Consider the following 27,775-nt stretch of genomic DNA (forward strand, 5'->3'; position numbering starts at 1 on the left):
CATGTTGTAGCATATGCCAGAATTTCCTTCCTTTTTAAGGTTAAATAATATTCCATTGTATGTTTATACTACACTGTACCATTCAATCATCCATCGATGGGCACTTAGGGTGCTTCCATGTTTGAACTATTGTGAATAATACTGCTATGAACATGGGTGTACAAATGTCTATTTGAGTCCCTGATTCCAATTCTTTTGGGCATATACCCAGAAGTGGAATACTAGATCATATGGTAATTGTATTTTTAATATTTTAAGGAACTCTGCCATAGTGGCTGTACCATTTTACTTTCCCACCAGCAATGTACAAGGGTACCAGTTTCTCCACATCCCCACTAACATGTGTGTTTTTTTTGTCTCTTCTTTTTTTTTGCTAGTACCCATCCTAATGGACGTGGGGAGGTATCTCATTATAGTTTTGATTTGCATTTCCCTAATGATTAGTGATGTTGAGCATCTTTTCATGTGGTTATTGGCCATTTATAGACAACTTTTTAATTTTCAAAAATTTTAATTTTGGGGTGTGTGGGGTCTTTGTTGTGGCACATGGGATCTTCGTTGCAGCACAGGTTTCTCTCTAGTTGTGGCGCACAGGCTCAGTAGTTGCAGCACATGGGCTTAGTTGCCCTGCAGCATGTGGGATCTTAGTTCCCTTAGCAGGGATTGAACCCACATCCCCTGCATTGGAAGGTGGATTCTTAACCACTGGACCACCAGGGAAGTCCTGACAACTTTTTAAATTTTTGTTTTTTGTTTTGGCCGTGTCATACAGCTGTGTGGGATCTTAGTTCCCCAACCAAGGATCGAACCCATGCCCCCTGCAGTGGAAGCATGGAGTCCTAACCACTGGACCACCAGGGAATTCCCCCTTATTGGCCATTTATATATCTTCTTTGGAGAAATGTCTGTTCAAGTCCTTTGCCCAATTTTTAATCAGTTTGTTTGTTTTTGTTGAGTTTTAAGAGTTTTCTATATATTCTGAATATTAATCCCTTATCATATATGATCTGCAAATATTTTCCTTTATCCTTTGGATTGCCCTTTTATTGATAGTGTCTTTTGATGCACAAAATTTAAAAATTTTAATGAAGTGTAATTTGTCTATTTTTTATTTTGTTGCCTGTGCCTTTGGTGTCACATCTAGGAAATCTTTGCCAAATCCAATATTGTGCAGCTTTTGTCCTATGTTTTCTTGTAAGAGTTTTATACTTTTAGGCCTTACATTTAAGTTTTTGATCCATTTTGAGTTAACTTTGGTATGTTATGTTAGATAAAAGTCCATTTATTCTTTTACATGTGGATATCCAGTTTTGCCGGCACCATTTGCTAAAAAGGCTGACCTTTTACCATTGAGTTGTCTTGACATCCTTGTCAAAAATCATTTGACCACATAAGAAAAGAATTTATTTCTGGGCTTTCTATTTTATTCCTTTGGTCTATATATATGTCTGTCTATATGCCAGTACCACATTGTTTATGTCACTTGATTTTTGACAAGGATGCCAAGATCATTCAATGGAGAAATAATAGTATTTTTAACAAATGATATTGGGACAACTGAGTATCCACATACAAAAGAACGAAGCTGGATTCCTACTCACACCACAAACAAAATCCAACTCAAATGGATCAAAGACCTAAATGTAACTAAAATCACAAAGTTCTTAGAAGACAACATGGGAGTAAATCTTTGTGACTTTTTATTAGGCAATGGGTTCTTAAATATGACACCAAAAGCACAAGCAACCAAAAGAAAAAAGATAAATTGAACTTCATCAAAACTAAAAACTTTTGTGCCAAAGGACACTGTCAAGAAAGTGAAAAGACAACCTAGAGAATAGGGGAAAATATTTACAAATTACATATTAAATAAAGGAGTTATATTCAGAGTATATAAAGAACTCTTACAACTCAACAACAGAAAGACAAACAATCCAATTTTTAAATGGGCAAAGGATTTTAATAGACACTTCTTCAAGGAAGATATACAAATGGTCAACAAGCACATGAAAATATGCTCAACATCATTAGTCATTAGGGAAATGCAAATCAAAACCACACCTGAGGGACTTCCCTGGTGGTCCAGTGGCTAAGATTCCATGCTCCTAATGCAGGAGGCCGGGGTTTGATCCCCGGTCAGGGAACTAGATCCCACATGCCACAAGTGAAGACCCAGTGCAGCCAAATAAAAAAAACAAAACAAAAAACAAACAAAAAAACCCCCACAATTGAGATACCACTGCATACCCATGGGATGGGTATTAAAAAAAAATACAAACATTACTAAGAATTAGCAGGGGAAAAAAAGACTTCAATAAATAATGCAGAAATTTATTTAAGGAAAGAAATATGTGGTGAAAAAAAGTTTTAGTGAGAACGTGGAGAAACTGGACTCTCATACCTTGTTGGTGGAAGTGTAAAATGGTGCTGCCACTTTGGAACACAATATGGTATTTCCTCAAAATGTTAAATATAGAGTTATATGACCCAGAAATTCCACTCCTAAGTATGTACCTAAGAGAACTGAAAATATGTGCACACAAATGTTCATAAAAATTGTTATTCATAAAAAGTAAAAAGTTGAAATGATCCAAATATCCATCAACTGATGGATGGATAAACAACATATGGTATATTTATAGAACAGAATATTAGTCAGCAATAAAAATTAATGAAGTACTAGTATATACTACAACATGGATGAACCTTGAAAACATTATGCTAATGAAAGAAGCTAGACACAACATACCAAATATTGTATGACTCCTTTTATATGAAATGTCCAGAATTGGTCAATTCATTGAGACAGAACTTAGATTAATGGTTGCCAGGTGCTGGGAAAGGGAGGAATGACTGCTAATAAGCATAGAGTTTCTTTTGGGGGTTATGAAAATGTTCTGAAATTACATAGTTATGATAGTGTTATCAAATGCAAGTTCTTTTTTTTTTTTTTTTTTTTGCAGTACGCGGGCCTCTCACTGTTGTGGCCTCTCCCGTTGCGGAGCGCAGGCTCAGCGGCCATGGCCCACGGGCCCAGCCGCTCCGCGGCATGTGGAATCTTCCCGGACTGGGGCACGAACCTGCATGTCCCCTGCATCGGCAGGCAGACTCTCAACCACTGTGCCACCAGGGAAGCCCAAATGCAAGTTCTTGTGCCTGACGCATAGTGAGGCCAAACAAACCAAAACTTTGGAGTTTGAAGCAGAGGAAGGTTTATTACAGGACCAAGCAGGGAGAATGGGTGGCTCATGCTCAAGAAACCCAAACTCCCCGATGGTTTTTGGGGACAAGTTTTTATAGGCAAAATTTGGGGTGAAGGCTACAGGGTGTGTGACTGTCTTCTGATTGGTTGAGGTAACAGGGCGGTGTTCCAGGAATCTTGTGCTCAGCCTGAAGTTATCATCCTCCCCCTGAATGGGGGCCTTAGTTCTTGAGTTAAAGACATTGTTATGTATATTCCTTCAGGAGGAACCAGGATCCTGCTTTAATAGCTGCACTATAGTTTCCTGATTGTTCCTCATTTGTTTCTGCATTACTTTACTTCCCTGATTAGCAACTGTTTGAATCTGCTCTTTGGAACTCAGGGAGTTCTAGGAGGCTGAAGCCTTTATCTTGCAAATAAGAAACTGGGTTGTGAAAGGCTTTTGTGCCCAGGAGGGCCCCACAGGGTCCTGCTCAGTTTCAATAGTTGCACAACTCTGTGGCTATACTAAGAACCACTGAATTGCATACTTTAAAAGGATAAATTTTATGGTATATGAAATATTCCTCAATCAAACCATTATAAAAAGAAAAGAACATTTACCCAAAGACCTCATTTTAAGTGTGATGAAATTGAGATCTAAAGAATTTGAGTGTTGACATATGTACCAGTGGTTTTCTCTTCAAATGAAACTATTATGAAACTATAAAGGCAAGCCACAGGCTGGGTTAAAATATTTGAAAAAATCTGATAATGACATTTATTCAGAATATACAAGGCACTCCGTAAGAAAAAGACAAACAACTCAATTTTAAAAATGGGTAAAAGATTTAAAGATACCTTCTTTGACCAAAAAAGACATATGAAGGACAAATAAATACAAGAAAGATGCTCAACATCATTATTGATTAGAGAAATGCTAATTAAAGTAACCATTAGAGACAGTTACATACCCACTAGAACTGTTAGGGAACTGTTGACTGAAACCACCCCCCTTGGCCAGGCACAATGATAACTGCTTGGCCAAGTTGTCTCACAACAGGAGGTCCTGATAAAGAATGCAGTGCTACCTAAAACTAATTGGGAGAATTTGGAAGGGGCCAAAAGGAGGAGGGAGGAGATGATGTGTCCTGCCAACCTCCCAGAAGCCCTCACACTAGAATCCATCTTGGCTGAGAGATGCGTGCACCAACAGGAAGGACCCTGAGTCACCAAACATGGGCCAAGCAAGATGATTGGCCATAGACAACCCAGAAACTAACCCCATAATTACCATAAAACCTGAGACTGTGAGCCACGTGGCAGAGCAGTTCTCCTGGGTTCCCTTACCCTGCTGCTCTTCCCCTGGGTGCCCCTTCCCAATAAAGCCTTTTGCTTTGTCAGCGTGTGTGTCTCCTTAGACAATTCATTTCCGAGTGTTAGACAAGAGCTCACTCTCAGGCCCTGGAAGGGGGCCCCCTCCTGCAAAAGAATGGCTAAAATGAAAAAGACTGACAGTACCAAGTGTTAAAAAGTATGTGGAACGACTAGATTGTCTACAATTGCCAGTGGGAATGAGAAATGGTAGAGTCACTTTAGAAAACAGTCTGTAGTTCCTTATAAACCTAAATGTACACTTACTATCTAACCCAGCAATACCACTTATTGGGTGTTTACCCAAGAGAAATGAAAAAATATGTTCACTCAAAGACTTGTATATGAGTCTTCACAGTAGACGTAGTAATAAAAATTTTTAAAAACCCAAAACACCTGGGAACAACCCAAAATGTTCATCAGTTGACAAATAGATGAAAACTTTGATACATTCATATACAATGGCATACAATTCAGCAATAAATAAACAAGTTACTGATATGCACAACACTGATGAATTTCAAAAACATTGTGCCAAATAAAAGAAACCAGACATGAAATTTTTGAAAAGGCAAAATTGTAATGATAAAAATCAGATCTGTGTTTTCCGTGGGCCAGGGATAAGGGAAGGAGATTGCCAAGGGTCAGGATTTTGTGGTGATGAAAATGAAATGTTCTATATCATGATAATGGTGGTAGTTACAAGACTATATACATTTTCAGAACTCTTCAAATTACACTTAAAAATGGTGCATTGCATATGCAAATAATATGTCATTAAAGCTGATTTTTAAAAACAGCATCACCCCAAAACCTCACTTAAGGACGAAAAAGTTGAAATCTAAAGGAGAGTGATCACACAAGTAGCGGAAGTTGGAAGTACATCCAGCATTAGAACCAGTCCTTGACTTCTTATTTAGGTCTATTTGCATTACAACTTGTAGCTTGTTTTAGAAGAAAAGCAACAAATGTATTTTCATTTATTTGGTTTTGCGAACACAGTAATTAAATATTTCTATTATCAGGTTTGTCTTCTATTTAGCTCAACTTGGGATCAAGCCTGTTGATAATAAATGATTCATTGTAGTCCTCAGTTGAATGACTTACAGTTCCTAAATCCCTTCAGTAATGGGGACTAATAAATCTCCCTGTCAGCTCTTTAAAAGACTTAGAAAAACTAAGAAAGTCTCAGACAGTGGTTTGGTATAAATAAAAGGTATTGTTTCCAGGCTTGCGACTTGTCTTGTGTTTCTCTATTGCCTTGTTCTGAAAGAAAGCAAATACTTAATACTTGAGAACTCAGAACTATTCAGGGTGGTGAAGGATGTTTTTACAGACTTCATTTGGAAAATCCAGGGGAGCCCCCTGGTGTAGTTTCTTGATATTGCACTTGGGCGATGCTGCCATCAAGCAGGAAGAGAGGAGAAACACCCCAGGGTAACACAAATAAAAGGGCTAGTTTGACATTTTTGTTCATTTAGATGTTCCTGATCCTTTGTGTTGTCACTGTGACTAGCCTGGCTCACACAGAATGCCTTTGAATTGGACGTAATTCAACAGACATTATTAAGAGTCTATTACCTAAGTGTTAGATTGATGCATAGAGAACGGATACTCGGAGACATCAAAAGTTAAATGTTACAAAAATGTATGGCTTAAAAAGTGCTCTTATGCAAATTATTGGGTTTGATTTACAAGGTAGGTATTATTATTCTAACTTTACAGATGAGGAAACTGAGGCTCAGAAAAGCAGAGATTTGTCCAGGAGTACTTTTTTAGAAAGCACTCTAAAATTGCATACTTTCTATTACGTACCACACCCTTGACCAGGTTCCAGGAATATAAAGGGAAATAAGTTCAAGAACCTCACTGTTGGCTGTAAATATGTAAAGTAATTATAACACAGAGGAAGAAGTCCTCCACTGTGATGGGGAGAGTTGGGAAGTATTTCCTAAGAGTAATGAGTTGAATCTCACAGAGTGTGAGTAAATTTGCTATGTAAAGTAGAGGGAGGAGAGGTTTCCAGGCAGAAAAAAATCACGTGCAAGGGAGCACAGAAGACCAAGGCAGTGAGAGAATGGTGAAAATTCCATTGACTAGTGAGAGCATCAGTTACATACGTAATGAGACGTCATGGGGTTGAGCCTGGGAAACTCAGTAGCAACCAGATTGTAAAGGGCCTCTATGCCATTCTAAAGAGCTTGGATTTTTAAAATATCTGTGTATTTCCACTGCTTACAAAATCAGCATAGTAATGTCTTAAGAAGGTAACTCTGGGGCCAGTGTGGCTGCTTCACTGGAGGAAGTGGATTAGTTGGAGGCTGTTGGAGTAGTCAGGCATGGGATGATGACAGTGCCAACCAAGGCTGACTCAATGAGGATGAGAAAAAACAGGCAGACTAAAGAGATTCTAGGAGTCAGACATGTCAGAACTGGGCAATCAGTTGGATTTGGAGGGTTAAGGGAAAGGGAGAATCAGAAGATGGAACTCCAAGTTTGAACTACCAGGTGGATGGTATTTAACTGCCATTAAATACATGTAGAGCACAGGATTTGGGGCCAGTAAACGATGAATCCAGAACTCAATCCCAGGCCTTCTGACTCCAAACCTAAAGCTCATTGTACTCTAACATACTGTGTTTTATAGGCTAGCAATGCCTATTGTGGTGGAAAAATATTAATGAAAGTAACTTAAAATTTTTACAAAAATAACTTCTACAATAGAGCTAAATTATTATTATCATAGCCTCTTCTGTTGTGCAATAATTTCTCAAGAATATATTCCTTTAAAGCCTACTATACTTATGTCACTTCCTCTCTGTCACTAATTCTCTGCTAGGTCTTAGTCTACTTTCAGAGGAGTTTATTAATACATTGGATATATACAATCTAGTCCAAGTTTTATTAACATAATGGTACAGAAGTCAACTTGCTCCAGTTCAGAGGTGCTCACTCTGCCTGATGATACTGTAAGTCCCCTGGCCACCTAGACCTGTCACCATCAGTCAATGATCCACCTCTCAGTGTCACTCATTCAGTCATTGCACCATGCTGGCCCCTATACCAGGCACTCTACATACAGTAGTTGATTCAATCCTCTTAATGTCTCTGTGAAGGAACAACTAAATCATCCTTACTTTGTATGTGAGGATCCTAAGACCCAGAGAAGCTGAGTAACTTATTCAGAGTCTGACAACTTGAAGTATATATGCTAACTACTCGCATACTGGCACTCCCAGCCGAAACATCACAAATCCCAGACCTGCATCTCCAACACTCTAACAGCCACCCCCACCTAGACATCCTTCACATGTCTCACAACTTAATGCTTAAAATCCAGTTATTTTCCCCACAATCTGCCATTCTTCTGTTTTCTATCCTGGTCAATGGCATCGGTACATCCCTGATCACTCAAGTCAAGAAACTAGAAGTCACCTTAGTCCCTTTACTTGATCTTTCCACCCACGTGCAATAACCCAACCTTTTTCACCTCACCTTCCTGCTCACCTACATTTCCTTTAAAACATGATTGACTATATAATCATACATGTTGTCTTAACTTGCAAAATAATGTCTAAAAACTGCCTGTCTGGCTGGGGCATCTCAATAAAACTGCAACTTGCTTTAAGTTGCAGAATGTTCTTGGAGATCTACCATTTGCAGTATCTGATTAGCGATCATTTTTGCCCCAGGCCTTTAGTAAAATGTTAGAAGAAGTTTCCAGATTCACAATAATATAAAAGCATAATTTCTGGAAACAATAAGTATTGCTGAGCAAACCAAATGTGAAAAGCAAAGAACATTTGGTCATGCATATGAATATGCAGCAGGAGCATTTAAATACTTTCAGCTTTTTATCAGTGATGAAAATGTGGCAAGATCCTGAAATATATCTCTTGGCCCAACCAGAACATTCTTCTTTTAGTAACTCACAAACAATTTAATATTAATATATTGAGCACATAATTTACATTCATCTTTGGGTTCTCACTAATTTACTCCTTCCCACTCCAAGAAAAATTCTTTATACAGTATAGTACATAGCAGGTAAAAACAAACTGCCTAGGTTTGTATCCTGACTCTGTTACTTCCAGCTGTGTGACTCAGGCAAGTTGCTTAACTTCTCTCTGCTTCAGTTTTTTCATTGGCAAAATGAGGACAGTAATTGTAGCTACCTCATAGAGGTTTTGTGAAGGATTAAATGTAAAGCTTTTGCACATAGTAAGTAATTGATAAGTGCTAGCTCTTTATTACTCTTCTGATTATAAAAAGTATATATGCTTACCATTCTAAAAAGTCAGTAATATATAATTTTTTTTTTTAAAGCAGACACTACCCAAACTAGTCCATGACCATTGTCAGCATTTTAGTGAAAATCCTTCCAGTTATATTTCCATGTATGTGTGTGATATGCAGAGTCATACACATTTACCTTATATACATTTACAACAGAGGGAAAAATGTGTATAAGGATCACTGGTGCCTCTAAGAGGGGCAAGTTCCAGATCCTTCTTTGATATTCGGAGTAATTGAAGCAGTGGTCTTAAACAATTTGGGGTGGCAGAGAACTGGTCCCTGAGACAAAAAATGCCCATGACCAACAAAAAGACAGAAGGTGGTAGACTGGCTTCTTCGCTGAAATTAAGTGTGAGGAAGATTTAGGGTTAATGGGGCAGCAGACATCAGCTTCTGCCCTGTTTCAGTTCATATGAGAGGAAGCTTGTGATCCTAGCAAGTGGTGTATATGGAAGCAATGGAAAAGCCTGTCCATCAGGAGCTATAAGTCGGGAAGTCAAGGCCTACTTTGGAAAGCAGTGACGCATTTGAATCCTCAAGCTTTCTTAGCAGTGGCAAGGGGCACTGATTCAGAAGATTCATGTAAGAGTCTTGTCATCTGAGGAATAACCTAACGTTGCACCTTCAAACAAGCTAAACCCAAAGCTAGAAAGAAGACAATAATGACCAAAGCAGAGATCAATGAAATAAAAAATTGAAAAATATTAGGGAAAAAAATCGCAAAACCAAAAGTTGGTTTTGTGAAAAGATCAACAAAATTGACATTGAAGAATGTCACTGAGGAATCTTGGGGCAGGAGACTCAAGAAGGTAAATTGTATTTTCTGCTAAGCTGAGAAGAATAGCCTTCAGGTTATTATCATTTGAACAGTAAAAGAATATGACTTTATTTTATACTCAAGCAAATAAGACATACTTGATACTTATCTTTGTGAGTCATTTTACATAAATGGGATCATAGTACATGTGCTATTTTCTAACTTGCTTTTTTCCCCTCACAATATGTTGTGGACATCTTTCTGTGAAATAAATGTATAGCTGTATCATAAGTTTTTAAATCAGCTGTACACTATTCCATTATATGTACAACCAGTATAAACCACCCCCAAAAATCAGGATAGAATTATTGTCACAGTCCATTTTTTTTCAATAAATCACTAGTGCCCCGATCTGCTAGGTCAATAGAAGATTCCAAATCTCCCTCTTAGAGCTTCCTATTCTCCTTGAACTATCTAAAATTCCAGGGCCTTGCATAGTCTAAAAGGAGGTCATTTGACTTCCACATCTAAGGAGGGAGACCCTAGTGTTGGTTCTGTCTTTGTCCCCCCAGCTCTTCCACTGGGGCTCTTGCATCAGGTCTGACCCAGGATCTGCCCTGTCCTAGTTCCCAAATTTTATAAGATTATAGCATTACGAAAGAATCTGAAGTCCATGTATCTGATGAAGTTTAGTATCATTTGTCTTCCCAGTCTAGGAGTTCTAGTATGGATTAGTGAGTACCTGTGTTGCTCTTATGTTCTCAGAGAGTAAAGGAACCCTGTGCCCCTTGAATGTTGATGTTCTTTTCTATGTGTACTTTAGCTCTTGCTACACTGCCTCACTCTTGCCAGTGCCCTCTTCGTAGGGACTTTGTCCCTGTCCCCTCGCCTGGTGGCTGTGGCCTAACCGATGGGCCCCTCAAAAGTCTCCCGGATACTTGAATTAAGGCTGAGCTCATCCATTATATTCGATAAAATGTCTTGTGGGTCTGGTATCTCCATCTCTTAGTCCAAGGAGTCCTGAGATGTGATGAGACATGTTCCTGGCAGAGAATACTAAACAAGAGAGTCTGGTCAGGGACCATAGCAGGTCTTCTGGGCCAAAACAGACATTGTCTGGAGATGCAGCATGGTATGTTGCTGTCATCTTGATGGTTATTTGCTACTTTCTCTCCATCCACCTCAAGTCCAAGAGTGGCAATCCCTTTCCCTTTACCAGTGTTCAGTGTAGGAGTGGGTCAATCCTGGCAATGAGATGTGAAGTTTACTGGGATAGGCTTCTAAAAAAGATTTCCTCATTCCTAAAATAGAGACTCAGAGAGAGATGGTCCCCTCTTCCTTTGCACATTGTCATGTTTAAATGGGGTGCCTGGAACCACTTTTGCCTCTTTGTGAGATGAAAGCCAATCCATGATGGAGGAAAGAACCAAGAGAATTGCAGAAAGGTACAGCTGGAACCCAGACGTGCTGACTCTGAAGGCTACCCTGTCTCTAGACTTAATAAACCCGATTAATATATCTCCTCACTGCTTAAGACCACTTGAGTGAAGTTTCCTATTACTTGCAGCCCAAAACTCTATTAGTCTTTCATGTGGATAAATTACTTAGTCTCTTAGACCTCAGTCTCTTCATCTAAAATAATCTCTACACTCCTGTATTTTGAAGTTTAAGCCAGCTTTGTCATGCACACTGTCATGAGGCTATCGTTACTAGATTAAAGATAATACTTCTTTTCCATGTTTTTAATCTTGTCTCACAGTGAGCTGCTCAGGTAGCTTGGACTCTACTTCATATTTTCTGAGGAATTTAACCCCACATAAGCTGGACTGAAGACCTTGATACTGAGTAAATCTCAGCCAGGTCCACAAAGCTGCACAGCAGTGTAGTATCATGATCAGGAAAGTGGGATCAGGAATTAGATTGCCTCATTTCAAATAACAGCTGCCCCCTAACCATGATCTTGGGTAAATGGCTTAATTTCTCTAAGGCCTAGTGCCCCAACTAGACATTGTAGATTACAGCACCTACTTCAGAAGGTTGTTTTAACATTCAAATGAGGCGATCTATGTTAAGATTTTAACCCATTGACATTGTTCACAGTTAAAAAAAATTAGCTATAATTATTTGGTCACAGTAGTATAATGGTTTGTTGATATGGCTTTGATCTTTGTTTACTTAGTACCTAATGTCTTCTGTACATACTTCTGTGAATTCTGCAAAATACACTGAACTTGAAATGTGGTTGAGAGCTTTATTTTCTTACCCTTTAGTTTTATCAAGTATCATTTTGGGTTTCTTTACCTTAAAGTTTCTAATTTTGTGTTTGGGACTTGTGAGTCCATTTTTGATGGAAGTCTCACATATGCCTGGCAAGAGAGATGGCTGCATTCAGAACAAACCTCAGGGTCAATGACCCACTGAGCATACTTTATGTACCACCCCTCTCCCCCTAGTCCTAAGGCCTAAAGGTGAGTGGTGACTAAGGGGCTGAAAACCCGTATTAGTACTGAAACAGATGAGGTGTCTCTGGAAGCCACCTCCCCTGAGCTGTTCCATTTTTGAAAGCTGGCATGAGTTGACAGAACCAAGGAGATGGGTCAGCACCATTCAAGATCCTTTTTTTTTCTCTCTCTCTCTTTTTCTTTCTTCCCCTGACTCTTGGTTTGCTATGTCAATTCAGATAATCCTGACTCAAGAGACAGCTTCTTTTAATGTTTGCCTGCCTCTGCCTTACAGAGAAGAGGCGCTCAAGAATCACATGGATCATTACAGAGCGAGGACCCTTAGGACTGTAAGACAATATCCCACCCAATCTCCTTATTTTATGTATGAGATGCTGGGCTCCCAATTGTCCAATGATCACGCAGCTACTTAGGGCATAGAGTAAGGACTCAAACCCAGGACCGGACACTCTACCCAGTGCTCTTTGTTTTTATTTAGTGAAACAGTTTGGCAAGAATTGCCACAGAAATGCATATTTAGGTAATACCTAGTAAATGTTATTGAGAAGTCAGGATAAATGCATTTATATGATCTCATGTCATCTTTACTACTACCCTGTGAGAGGATTGGAGAGCTCAGCAACTTGCCAGAGATCACAATGGATTCTAAGTGGGGAAGCTGGGATAGGAAACTATATCGTCTGACTCCAAATCCAGAGTTCCTAAAAGAGAAAATATTTGTGCTCAGTCAGCGTATCCTTCACCCCATACATATGCTTGCACAGTATATGCATAGTAAAAATGCAATGAACAACCCCCTCTCTCCCTTCGACCAAAGCATTCTCAGCCAAGGGCAACATTATTCATGAACCTCAGAGTGAAAAAAAATTTTTTTCCCCCAGAGAATTCGAGCCTCTTATCCCTGGCTTCTGCATATGTGATCCTTACACCAGAGGCGTTAGCATCTCCCTGGAGCCTACTAGAAATGCAGAATATCAGGCTCCACTCCAGACCTTCTGAATCAGAATCAGAGTTTAACAAAATCCTCAGGTGGGTCATGTGGCCCTTAAAGTTGAGAGACTCTGCTTTAATCTAACTGAAGCTGAAAGATTTCTGACTTCTGGTGATCAAATAGCATTGTTATTAAATTTCTCCTTAACGTGATGGAATTTCCAAATAAATATGTGCAAACCTCTCTCTCAAGAAGTTGAAAAAGTCGAATATTTCAGAGAAAAATAGGATTAACACTAGATGGTATATCTTGCTAAAGGTAAGGAGAGTTGAAATAATTTGAAAGTCTTTTTTAAAAACAGAGAAATTAGGTAGAGAAATTTCTCGTACACCCCAAGTCACTGAGACAAATGAAGATAATAAATATTTATTGGAAAAAATGAAAATATGAGGGGAAAGGAATATTTATCAAATAGCTTCACCAGGCATTTTACATAGTTTAATTTCTCATCACAACACTGGATCCTCACTGTATATACAAGGAAACTGAGGTTAAAAGAAATTAGATAAATTGTTCAAGGCCATGAAGAGTTAAGTCAGAATCCAGGTTTGTCTGATTCCAAAACTCCTTATGCCACTCCCTGTGTGTGACCCACATACAGTTGCTAGGTGCTGTGAGACTCCAAAAGAAGTTCCTATTTTCTCAATTCTAAGATGCAGTTTTTGCCCCACAGCTTAACATTTCTGAAGTAGGGATGCTTCTTAAAACTAACGTTAGGGCTTCCCTGGTGGCGCAGTGGTTGAGAGTCCGCCTGCTGATGCAGTGGACACAGGTTCGTGCCCCGGTCCAGGAAGATCCCACATGCCGCGGAGCCGCTGGGCCCGTGAGCCATGGCCGCTGAGCCTGCGCGTCGGAGCCTGTGCTCCGCAACGGGAGAGGCCACAACAGTGAGAGGCCCGCGTACTGCAAAAAAACAAAAAACAACAACAACAAAAAAACAAAAAAAAACCCACTAATGTTAAAAGACACTTGTCGGGACTTCCCTGGTGGTGCAGTGGTTAAGAATCCACCTGCCAATGCAGGGGACACGGGTTCAATCCCTGGTCCGGGAAGATCCCACATGCTGTGGAGCAACTAAGCCCGTGCACCACAACTACTGAGCCTGCATTCTAGAGACCATGAGCCACAACTACTGAGCCCATGTGCCACAACTACTGAGCCCGTGTGCTGCAACTACTGAAGACCATGCGCCTAGAGCCCATGCTCTGCAACAAGAGAAGCCACCGCAATGAGAAGCCCGCACAGCGCAACGAAGAGTAGCCCCAGCTCGCCACAACTAGAGAAAGCCCACACACAGCAACGAAGACCCAATGCAGCCAAAAAATAAATAAAAAGAAAAAGACACTTGTCAAGGTGCCAAGAAAGTTCAGTGTGTATTGTAAAGTTTTTTCAACAAATAGTGCCAGACAGCTGGATATTCAACCAAAAAAAATGAACCTTGACTCATTTCACACACAAAGATTAATTTGGGATGAATCATTGTCTTGAATGTTAAAAGCCAAAACTTTAAATGTGGAAGGATATATTTGAAAACTTGGGATAGGTAAATATTTCTAAAAGAAGTCACTAAAAGCACCAGATACCTCATACCCATTAGGATGACTACTGTGAAAAAAAAAAAAAAGGGGGTTGGAGGGAATATGGAGAAATTGGAACCCTCGAACACTTTTGGTGGCACTGTAAATGGTTCAGTCACTATGGAAAACAATATAGAGTTTCCTCTAAAAATTAAAAATAGAACTACCAGATGATCCAACAATCCCACTTCTGGGCATATATCCATAAGGATTGAAAGCAAGGTCTAAAAGAGATATTTGCATGCCCATGTTCATTGTAGCACTATTCACAGAAGAGGTAGAAGCAATCCAAATGTCCACTGATAGATGAATAGATAAATAAAACGTGGTATAGACATACAATGGGATATTATTCAACTTTAAAAAGAGAGTAAATTCCGTCACATGATATAAAATGGATGGACCTTGAGGACATAATGCTAAGTGAGATAAGCCAGTCACAAAAAGACAAATACTGTGTGATTCCACTTATATGAGGTATATAGAGTTGTCAAAATCATAGAGACAGAAAGCAGAATGGTTTGTCAATGAAAAAATGTTGCCTGCCATATCAGTAAACAAAGGATGTTGTAGCCATCAAGCCTTCACACTGCAGCTGCCCTGATGGTGAGCCCTGAGGGAACTCAGGATAGAAACAGGATGCTGCCATCAGTCACTGCAGGCACCCCCCAACGGTGCACCCCGAGGAGACTCAGAATGAGAAAGCACAGGATACTGGCCCCAGATAGCTGAAGTGCTTATCAAAGGAATAATCTCAATGAGCCCAGAGCTTTGCATCTTCTCATATATAGAAAAGCACTACTAAATTCATTAACTTGAGATGTCTGGTTCTCTTTAATCAACTGTAATCTTTTGAAGTTCCTACTACCTGGTGTTTGTTGTAAATACTCCTATACATCCTGGCTCCTCTCTTACATCTTTGGAGCAGTCTCTCTGAGCTGAGAGGCTGCATCCTGGGCTTAAGCCCTCAGTTTTGTCGCCAAATAAAAGAAAACTCTCCACTTTTAGGTGGTGCATTTTTTTCAATCTACGGGTTGTTACCAGGGCCTGGAGGAAGAGAGAAGAGGGAGTTGTTTAATGGGTATACAGTTTTAGATTTATATGATGAGAAACTTCTGGAGATCTGTTTTATAACAATGTGAACTACTTAGCACTATTGAACTGTATACTTTAAAATGGTTAAGATGGTAAATTTTATGTTATGTGTTTTTTACCACAATAAAATTTTTAAAAAATCTTCACAGAAAGAAAGCACTTAACATAAAAGAAAAAAATGATTTATTGGACCTTGTAAAAATTGAAACTAGCCATTCATTGAGACACTGAAAAGAAAATGAAAAGGCAAATCACATACTAGGAGAAAAAAAGTATATATATTTTAAAAGGAACCCTATTGTCTTTTTTTTTTTTTTTTAAATTTTTGGCTGCATTGGATCTTCATTGCTGCACACGGGCGTTCTTCAATTATGGCAAGCGGGGGCTACTCCTCATTGCAGTGCGCGGGCTTCTCATTGCGGTGGCTTCTCTTGTTGCGCAGCACGAGCTCTAGGCACGCAGGCTCAGTAGTTGTGGCTCGCGGGCTCTAGAGCACAGGCTCAATAGTTGTGGCACAGGGGCTTGGTTGCTCCGTGACATGTGGGATCTTCCCGGACCAGGGCTTGGACCCGTGTACCCTGCATTGGCAGGTGGATTCTGAACCACTGAGCCACCAGGGAAGTCCCAGGAACCCTATAGTCTTTAATTATTTTTAAAATATTTTTGCTGCATTTCTTTTATTTATTTTTAATTAATTTGTGGCTGCTTTGGTTCTTCGTTGCTGTGCGTGGCTTTCTGTAGTTGCGGTGAGCAGGGCTACTCTTTGTTGTGGTGTGCAGGCTTCTCCTTGCGGTGGCTTCTCTTGTTGTGGAGCACGGATTCTAGGCACGTGGGCTTCAGTAGTTGTGGCGCATGGGCTTAGTTGCTCCGGAGCATGTGGGATCTTCCCGGACTAGGGCTCGAACCCATGTCCCCTGCATTGGCAGGAGGATTCTTAACTACTGCGCCACCAGGGAAGCCCTAGGAGAAAATATTAATAGTACATATATCTGCAGTGGATGCTTTGATGCTCCCTCCAGATTTCCCTTCCACAACAGCCAGGAGTTTGGGCTGCTAGAATTGCGACTGTTAAGTCTGTCTGTAGACATTGCCCTTGACCAGAAGAGGAAAAAAAATGTAAGGGAGAAGAGAAGAAAAATGAGGGCATCCAGAGAGATGGGAGGAAAACTAGGATTGTGTGGAGACATGGAAATCAAGGGAAGAACGTACATCAGAAAAGAGGTAGTTTGTCAAATGTTCCTAAGTGATTACATAAGAGAAAAACTAGATAATACACATCAGATGTAGCAATATGGAGGTCACTGGAGAGAACAGGTAACAGCAATTTAACTAATAATGGGGACAGAAGCCAGATTGTAGTGTGTTCATGAGTAGGAGGTAAGGAAATAGACGCAGTAAGTGAAACAACTCTGAAAAAATTTTGAATGCAAAGGGGAGGAGTGAATTAGGTCAGCATTTGGAGCAGCTATGTGGGTCAGATGGCAAAATGTTTAAAAATTCAATTTAATTATTTTTGAATAAGTAATAAATTCACTTGGTTTAAATTACGCATTGAGTAGTCTTACTCTAGTTCCCCACAATCCACATCCCCTACTCTGACTTTTATATGTAACCACTATCTATTAGTTTTTTTGGAATCTTTCTATTATTTCTTTAGGCAGATATGAGCATATGCTAATGTAAATTAATAATCCTCCCCCTCTTTCTTCCACAAAAGCAGCTCAGCTTTGATTTTTTTCACTTAACAATAGATCCTGTATATCTTTCTTAGTATCTACAGAGGGACACAGGTTGTTTCCAACCATTTGCTACTATAAACGATGCTGCACTGGATAACCTTATACAGTTGAAAGTTTGTATGTATAGGTATATTTTTAGGTTAAAATTCCAGAAGTGGGATTTCTGGATTAAAGATTGGTGCACTTTTAATTTTGATGGATATTGTCATATTGCCTTCCATGGGGTTCATATCATTTTGTTCTCCCAGGCATTATGTGAAAGTGTCTGTTACAGAAAATGCTATCACATCTTTGACTTTTTTGTAATCTCATGAGTGGTTGTAAGGCCAACTGGCCCGAGGCAGAGGAACACAATCAGATTCACAGGTTGCATCGGACCGAAATTCTCCGGACCACCCAGTTCCGGAAACTGACCTGGGGACTTTGAACCCAGCCCAGCCTTCCCACCTTTCGAGGGGCGGGACTAACGGTCCCCCAGGATACCCGAAAAGACCACCAAATAAGGAATACCCTGCGCCCTCCCAGATTCACCACACCCCTTTCCCTTCTTCCCTTATAAAATCTTGCCCAACCCTCGCCCGGGTGCGACTTCTCTGGCCCCCTTTCTCTCAGACCAGTGAACCTCGCCCAGGAGCGCTCCCTAATAAAGCTCACTTGAAGCTTTCCTGTTTCGCGGTGCCGTTTGTTAAGATCCGACCTTACAGTGGTCATTGGTATTTTATTATACTTTTACTTGGCATTTATCTTACTATGAAAGAGGTTGAACGTGTTTTTGTATGTTTAATGCAATTTGCATTTTTTTATAGTGAACTCTGTCTCTCAAAGAGTCTTATTGTTTATGTCTTTATCCATTTTTTCATTTGACTTGTTGGTCTTTTTCTTATCAATTTCTAGGAGCTCTTTATATATTAGGGGAGAAGGAGCTATAAATCTTATAAGAGAAAGGTGGATAATAGACCAAGCTTACTAAGAAGAGATGGGGAGTGATATCAAAAGCAAAAATGCAAATATTAGCCTTAAGTGAGAGGAAGGATACATTTTGTTACATTACAACAAAAGGGACAGATGGGGTTGGGTCCACATTCCAGGTGGGTATGAGGATATTGTGGTAGGGCTGCAGGAGTACCAGTTTATCAGCTTCTACTTTCACAGTGAAATAAGAGGCAGGTTCACCTGCTGAGACGTGACAAAGGGGTAGGGGTGGGAAGAGAGATGCTGGAAGGCTGAGAATGGGTTGTCTGATTTAGTGATTTTACAGGCAAACTAATTTTAGGTGAAGACAAGGTCCAAGGTGTAATATTGGGAGTGTGTGGCTGAGGTGACAGCGGTGGAGGTCACTGAAAATAAAAAGATCAAGAGACCAAAAGCCAAGATGTTGCAAAGAATTAAATTGGGGGAGAGAGAGAGAGACAAGAGAATCAGACTGTGTACATCATAACAACAAAATAGGCTAACGGAAGCAGTGTTCAAAAAGGCAGGAAGATTTTTTTTTTTGCGGTACTCAGGCCTCTCACTGCTGTGGCCTCTCCCGTTACGGAGCACAGGCTCCAGACGCACAGGCTCCGGACGCGCAGGCTCTGCAGCCATGGCTCACGGGCCCAGCCGCTCCACGGCATGTGGGATCCTGCCAGACCGGGGCACGAACCCGTGTCCCCTGCATCGGCAGGCAGACTCTCAACCACTGCGCCACCTGGGAAGCCCTGGCAGGAAGATTTTGATAAGTGAAACCAGAGAGTAGAACTGGCCTCTCTGATGGCTCCTCTGTCCTTAGTCATTTTCTTGACCTCGTGGCCTGAGACTTTGAGGGAGGCATAGTCATTCTGGAGTAGTGCTGTGAGCTGAGCTTCATGACTCAGCTCTTAAAATCTAAGAGGTGGGGGACACTGTGGGGAAGAGAGAGGAGACGCCTTTCTTCCTCCTGTTTCAGTCTCAGAATTGACCTTACAAAACTTCAGATCCACTCAATTCTTTGGGGTCTTCTGAGGAACCCAGCCCAAGGAAGTCTCTGATGTATTTCAAACAGCTATGGAGTCTTTGCTATAACCACAGTAAACCAATATTTGTTTGTTTTTTTAACCAGTTGTTCAGCATAGCAAGTCACAAAATAGTACACGCTGTCTGAGCCCATCTTTTTTTCCTCAACAAAAATGTCTATCTGTGTACCAAAAACTTTAGATGCCACATATAACCAACAGTGGCTAAATCCGAGGAGCTATTATAACTGTTTATAAATTCATTTTCTCATCTAAAATTTTCTTTTTGGACAATAAACATAACTTATGAAATTTTAAAAATTAAATAAAATAGTTCATTACAACATCAACAGTGGGCCATGAAACCATTCAGCATGATGAGGTCGAGAAAATAAAAAGGGTCTTCTTGAAAGCTGTGCCTTTGAGAATTCCTTCTCTCATCAAGTTTCTCCCACAGCTGTGTCTCAGAGGATAAACTTGGAAGGATGCTGCCTCTCTACACTCTGTGTCTACTTCCCCCATAATGACCAATCACTGCAGGGTCACATCAATTGTCGGCACCCTCAGTTTGACTTTATCTGATTTTCTCTGATTCATTCCCATCTTGGAAGCTTCACATCTTCACTATTAGGCCAGGAGACCTGGGTATAGTTCTCCATGCCTACTGCCCCCACACCAGTGCTGTGCTGGCAGAGGAACACAGTTGTGTTCTTTTCCGGACTCAGTCACACTTACAACTACTAGCACCAACCTTGCCACCTCCTGATATGGCAATTCTCGCATTTATCCTCTGCCCTTTCCCAATCATCCCTGGCTCCTCTGCTATACTAAATTAATAAACCCTAATGACAAGTTTAATTCTCTTTCTTCTACCTGTTAGGAGTAGAGTACGGCCAAAAAGGAAGACAACATCACCCCTCAAAAAAGTCTTGCTCCTGAAGTTTACTCCAAAAAGGTTCAGCAACATCCCAGTTATCTCTCTGTTAAGAGGGACTGTCTAATGAGGTATGGTCCTGTGGTTCTGCTGGCGCTTGAGTGGAGTGGCTCCCCTAGCGTCATCCATATCCTGGATGTGCTGAACTTTTCCTTGCCCTTGACTTACTATGTGAGCTGAGGGCATGGCCCAGACTCATGATATCTTTCCTTAGGCATTCTAATAAATAGGAGCCATTTTATCTTGCCAAAACACTAAATATATGTGAGAGAATTTCTTAGATTGTTTCACCAGGCTTCTTTTAATTATTTTACCAAGCTTCTAAGAGTTTGGTAATATGCAAATATGCTCACATCATTTGGTCATTACCTCTTTATGACTTTTTTCTTCTGCTAAGAAAGACCAATTAGCCTCTGGATTAACCAGGAAACACACCAATGTCCCTTAAACCAAGACAAATGTGCAACCAGCTGAGTTATTGAGAATTAAATGGAGCAAGATTGGATGTAAACACTCAACAATATTATTTACTTAATTTTTTTAAACATCTTTATTGGAGTATAATTGCTTTACAATGGTGTGTGTGTTTCTGCTTTATAACAAAGTGAATCAGCTATACATATACATATATCCCCATATCTCCTCCCTAACTGAGTACCTGAAGCTGTCTCCTGCCCCTTCTTAGCAAGAGTATGTATGTATATAAAATAAAATTAAATATTGTATATAATTTTATATGTATACTTTTAAACAATTATTTTAGTTTCAGTTCCTCACAAAGGAGAGCTTGAAACAGGGGTTGGGTGTAGGAGGTAATATCAGGAAGCAGGAATGAGGGAATAAAGAAAATGAGAGAGATAAAGAGAAACTGCTGCTAAAAAAGATGTGTTATTGAGTTACTGAGTGGGCAACTGGGATTCAGTCCCTCTCTGAACCCTCTAAAGAAATACACAAAATGGGCCTCAGAATTGTCCTTCTTAAGGATGGGAAGCTATGGTTTTTTTTTTTTTTAAACTGATTCCCACCCTCTGTTGAGGCTTGCTCCCAGGAGTGTTTCTGGACTACCCTGTGGCGGGATGACAGATCTTCCTTGGCTTCAGGAAAAACACTGAGGCTGAACATCAAAGCATAGGGAGAGCTAGAGGTAAGAGAACTTCGAACATGGAAACTGTCTACCACAGCTGCTACTAAAACCCAAGCTGGCCTGAGGGGATGAAACTAGGGGCACAAAAAGCACATGCTACATAAACCTGTATCAGGAAAGTGAGTGGAAGGTGACTAATCTTTTAGAGAAGAATCTTTCTTCCCCCCCAACTCCCTACCCTAGGTTATTGGGTAAGAGGGTAGGCATTGCATGACCTGTTGCCTTTGAACATGTGTTTAAACCTCAGATGAATGCCTTGTGCTTAGTAGCAGGTCTCAGTCTTACTCTCAGTCTTATCTGATGACATTGACTCCAAAGCCTATCTGAGTTTGCCAGACATATCTCTCTCCTGGCTATACAGCAGCCTCCTTGAAGCTTATTCTAGGCTGTGGATTCTTTTGTTACCTCATCTAGTAACACATTCTTTTTTATTTTCCATATTCTAGAATTAAAAAAATTTTTTTTTTATTGGTGGGGCTAATGGTGGCCTCTGGGAAGGCTCATGCCAATGAGTACTTCCCAGAACTGCTGCTGCAAGTGCCCTGTTCCCCATGGTGAGCCACAGCCGCCCCCCCCCCGCCCCCCCCCCCCCCCACCGCTGCAGGAGACCCACCAACACCAGCAGGTTGACCCTGGTTCTATTCCATATAATCTTCAGTCTGGGGCACAAGGTGTCAGAGCAGCCTCTATCTGGAACATTGTCAGTAGTTGTGGCATAGGGAAAGGAGAACATGGTGAGGAAGGTGCTGACCCTTAAAGCCTCCATCCAGAACTGACACCTCTGTTCACTCATTGGTCAAGCTAAATAAAAAAGAAAAAATAGAGAAGCATGAAGAACTACAATCCTGCAGCCTATAGAATGAAAACCACATTCACAGAAAGACAGACAAAATGAAAAGGCAGAGGACTATGTACCAGGTGAAGGAACAAGATAAAACCCAAGATAAAACAAGATAAAAAAAAAAGTAAAAAACACAAACATAGAAGCTAAACAATACATTACTAAATAACCAAGAGATCACTGAAGAAATCAAAGAGGAAATCAAAAACTACCTAGTGACAAATTACAACAAAAACACAACAATCCAAAACCTATGGGGTGCAGCAGAAGCAGCTCTAAGAGGGAAGTTTATAGCAATAAAATCCTACCTCGAGAAACAAGAAAAATCTCAAATAAACAATCTAAACTTATGCCTAAAGGAACTAGAGAAAGAAGAAAAAACAAAACCCAAAGTTAGTAGGAGGAAAGAAATCATAAAGATGAGAGCAGAAATAAATGAAATAGAAATGAAGAAAATAATAGCAAAGATCAATAACACTAAAAGCTGGTTCTTTGAGAAGATAAACAAAATTGATAAACCATTAGCCAGACTCACAAGCAAAGGAGGGAGAGGACTCAAATTGATAAAATTAGAAAAGAAAAAGGAAAAGTTACAATGGACACCGCAGAAATACAAAGCATCCTAAGAGACTACTACAAGCAACTCTATGCCAATAAAATGGACAGCCTGGAAGAAATGGACAAGTTCATAGAAAGGTATAACCTTCCAAGACTGAACCAGAAAGAAATAGAAAATATGAACAGACCAACCACAAGTAATGAAATTGAAACCGTGATTAAAAATCTTCCAACAAACAAAAGTCCAGGACCAGATGGCTTCACAGGTGAATTCTATCAAACATTTAGAGAAGAGCTAACACCCATCCTTCTCAAACTCTTCCAAAAAATTGCAGAGAAAGAAACACCCCCAAACTCATTCTACGAGGCCACAATCACCCTGATACTAAAACCAGACAAAGATACTACAAAAAAAGAAAATTACAGACGAATATCACTGATGAATATGATGCAAAAATCCTCAACAAAATACTAGCAAACAGAATCCAACAACATATTAAAAGGATCATACACCATGATCAAGTGGGATTTATCCCAGGGATGCAAGGATTCTTCAATATATGCAAATCAATCAGTGTGATACACCATATTAACAAATTGAAGAATAAAAACCATATGATCATCTCAATAGTTGCACCAAAAGCTTTCAACAAAATTCAACACCCATTTATGATAAAAACTCTAAAGAAAGTGGGCATTGAGGGAACCTACCTCAACATAATAAAGGCCATATATGACAAACACACAGTAAACATCATTCTCAATGGTGAAAAACTGAAAGCATTTTCTCTAAGATTAGGAACAATACAAGGATGTCCACTCTTATTCAACATAGTTTTGGAAGTCCTAGCCACAGCAATCACAGAAGAAAAAGAAATAAAAGGAATAAAAATTGGAAAAGAAGTAAAACTGTCACTGTTTGCAGATGACATGATACTATACATAGATAAACCTAAAGATGCTACCAGAAAACTACTAGAGCTAATCAATGAATTTGGTAAAGTTGCAGGATACAAAATTAATGCACAGAAATCTCTTGCATTCCTATACACTAACAACGAAAGATCAGAAAGAGAAACTAAGGAAACAATCCCATTCACCATTGCAACAAAAAGAATAAAATACCTAGGAATAAACCTACCTAAGGAGGTAAAAGACCTGTACTCAGAAAACAAGAAGATACTGATGAAAGAAATCAAAGATGACACAAACAGATGGAGAGATATACCATGTTCTTGGATTGGAAGAATCAGTATTGTGAAAATGACTATACTACCCAAAGCAATCTACAGATTCAATGCAATCCCTGCCAAATTACCAATGCATTTTTTACAGAACTAGAACAAAAAATCTTAAAATTTGTATAGAGACATAAAAGACTCTGAATAGCCAAAGCAATCTTGAGGGAGAAAAACGGAGCTGGAGGAATCAGACTCTCTGACTTCAGACTATACTTCAAAGCTATAATAATCAGGCTTCCCTGGTGGCACAGTGGTTGAGAGTCCACCTGCTGAAGCAGGCGACACTGGTTCATGCCCTGGTCCGGGAAGATCCCACATGCCGTGGAGTGGCTGGGCCCGTGAGCCATGGCCGCTGAGCCTGTGCGTCCAGAGCCTGTGCTCCACAACGGGAGAGGCCACAACAGTGAGAGGCCCGCGTACCACACACACACACACACAAAAAGCTACAATAATCAAGACAATATGGTACTAGCACAAAAACAGAAATACAGATCAATGGAACAGGATAGAAAGCTCAGAGATAAACACGCACACCTATGGTCAACTAATCTATGACAAAGGAGGCAAGGATATACAATGGAGAAAAGACAATCTCTTCAATAAGTGGTGCTGGGAAAACTGGGCAGCCACATGTAAAAGAATTAAATTAGAACACTCTCTAACACCATACACACAAATAAACTCAAAATGGATTAAAGACCTAAATATAAAACTGGACACTATAAAACTCCTAGAGGAAAACATAGGAAGAACACTCTTTGACATAAATCCCAGCAAGATCTTTTTTGACCCACCTCCTAGAGAAATGGAAATAAAAACAAAAATAAACAAATGGGGCCTAATGAAACTTAAAAGCATTTGAATAGCAAAGGAAACCATAAACAAGATGAAAAAACAACCCTCAGAATGGGAGAAAATATTTGCAAATGAAGCAACTGACAAAGGATTAATCTCCAAAATATACAAGCCGCTCATACAGCTCAATATCAAAAAAACAAACAACCCAATCCAAAAACGGGCAGAAGACCTAAATAGACATTTCTTCAAAGAAGACACACAGACGGCCAAGAGGCACAGGAAAAGATTCTCAACATCACTAATTATTAGAGAAATGCAAACTACAATGAGGTATCACCTCACACCAGTTAGAATGAGCATCATCAGAAAATCTACAAAGAATAAATGCTGGAGAGGGTGTGGAGAAAAAGGAACACTTTTGCACTGTTGGTGGGAATGTAAATTGATACAGCCACTATGGAGAACAGTATGGAAGTTCCTTAAAAAACTAAAAATAGAATTACCATATGAGCCAGCAATCCCACTACTGGGCATATACCCAGAGAAAACCATAATTCAAAAAGAGACATGCACCCCAATGTTCACTGCAGCACTATTTACAATAGTCAGGTCATGGAAGCAACCTAAAGGCCCATCAACAGACGAATGGATAAAGAAGATGTGGTACATATATACAATGGAATATTACTCAGCCATAAAAAGGAACGAAATTGGGTCATTTGTAGAGATGTGGATGGACCTAGAGACTGTCATACAGAGTGAAATAAGTCAGAAAGAGAAAAACAAATATCGTATAGTAACGCATATATGTGGAATATAGAAAAACGGTACAGATGAACTGGTTTGCAAGGCAGAAATAGAGACACAGATGTAGAGAACAAACGTATGGAGACCAAGGCAGGAAAGTGGGGGGCGGGTGGTGGTGGGATGAACTGGGAGATTGGGATTGACACATATACACTAGTATGTATAAAATAGATAACTAGAAGAACCTGCTGTATAAAAAAAAAGAAAAAATACATTTCTCTGAAGAAATGAATTATTGGGAAATAATGTTGCATGAAAAAAATTTTTTTTAATCTTCTGATGGAGAAATGTCTACTCTGATCCTTTGCCCCTGTTTTAGTTGGGTTATTTGTCTCTCTGTGGTTGAGCTGAACATGTTTTTATATATTCTGGATTCTAGTCTCTCTCTCTCTCTACTTTTTTTTTTTTTTGGCCACACCATGTGGCATTCAGAATCTTAGTTCCCCGACTAGGGATCAAGCCCATGACTCATGCATTAGGAGCAAGGAGTCTTAACCACTGGACAGCCAGGGAAGTCCCTGGATTCTAATCTCTTATCCAAGATATGATTTACAAAAATCTTCTCCCGTTATGTAGACTGCCTTTTCACTTTATCAGTGGCGTACTTTGAAGCACAAAAATTTTAAATCTTGATGAAGTGTAATTAATTTATTTTTCCTTTGGCTGCTCCTGCTTTTGGTTTCATATTTAAGAAACAATTGCTAATCAAAGGTCATAATTTACACCTATGTTTTCTCCTAAGAGTTTTATACCTTTAATGTTTAGATTTTTATTCATTTTTAGTTAATTTTTGTATATTATGTGAGGTATAGGTCCAAATTCACTCTTTTGTATGTGCATATACAGTTGTCCCAGCAATATTTGTTGAAAAACTCTTCTTTTCCAATTGAATTGTTTTGGCACCTTTGTTGAAAATCAACTGATCATAAAATGTGAAGGTTTATTTCTGGATCTCAATTCTATTCCATTGATCTGTATTTCTATCCTTATGCCAGTACCACACTGTCTTGATTAGTGTAACTCTATAGTAAGTTTTGAAATTGGGAAGTTTGAGTCTTCCAAATTTGTCCTTCTTCTCCAAGACTCTTTTGGATTGTTTGGCTATTCTGAGTCCCTTTAATCACCATATAAATTTTAAGAAAAGCTTGTCAATTTCTACAAAGAAGTCAGCTGTGATTATAAATTGTTATTTAACTTTTCTTAATAATAAATTACTTGTAACATACCTCACAATGATTATAACACATTTCAACATGAATATTGACAACCATACCCATATTTATTATTTTTGTTCATTTGCATTATGAAATTCTATGAAGGTGCTATTCAGAGGGTGGCAGTTGAAAGTCATAGCAGAAATTTCTAACTTTGTGAAAGTCTGTATATATTTTTTACTTTATTCTCATGAAGCATAATAATATACATACAAGAGTAACACAACATAACATTGTTTTTGTCCTTTTCAAATGCACCATGTGATATTCTTGTTGTAGAAGATAAATGTTAGCAAGATGGCTGACAGATTCTCCTTTCATCTTCTTCTCCTTCTTTTTTCTTAATTTTAGAGTGCTGAATAATATTGTTCAATAAAAATATTCTCTAAAATAACTTCATTATATTTCTAAACTACTTTGGCATTAATCTGGAAGTCCAATTGAACTCTCACATTAGTGGAATTTCTTTTCCAAAAGAGAGTATCTGTGAATCAAATCAAATCAAACATAACACTTTTACAGAATAAAAAATATACTGAGTACCTACCGGGGGTTTAGCCCAACTCTTCATTGTGAAACTTCTTAAGTGATCTATACTAGTCACTTCTACCTGACCCAGATAAAGTGTTTCTTTATTTGTTGAAATGTGCCTTCCTTATCTCACCATTCATAGTCTTCTTGCCAAGGACTCTTGTGTTGCCACATTTAAGGATCAGTTTGCTTTTGTCTCATGTAATGTCTATACTGCATTAGACACAATGGCCTGCTCTCTACTTTGTGAACTATGTCCTTT

The 27,775-nt window shown here is 39.4% G+C and overlaps 1 protein-coding gene across 6 annotated transcripts in view; it reads right to left on the reverse strand.

The window, feature by feature from the left end:
- Positions 1-27,775, reverse strand: part of LOC109552255 (parathyroid hormone) — a 122,640-nt gene that overhangs the window by 40,125 nt on the left and 54,740 nt on the right. Inside the window, exon 6 of one of the 6 annotated variants that reach the window (XR_012333469.1) lies at positions 1,059-12,771. The exons of 2 other annotated variants lie outside the window; for them this stretch is intronic. The gene's annotated coding sequence lies outside the window, so the exon portion shown is untranslated. 3 more of the 6 variants (XR_012333465.1, XR_012333466.1, XR_012333467.1) reach the window with 3 other exon arrangements.

This window comes from Tursiops truncatus, chromosome 8 (assembly GCF_011762595.2).
Source record: "Tursiops truncatus isolate mTurTru1 chromosome 8, mTurTru1.mat.Y, whole genome shotgun sequence".
Taxonomy (NCBI): Eukaryota; Metazoa; Chordata; class Mammalia; order Artiodactyla; family Delphinidae; genus Tursiops; species Tursiops truncatus.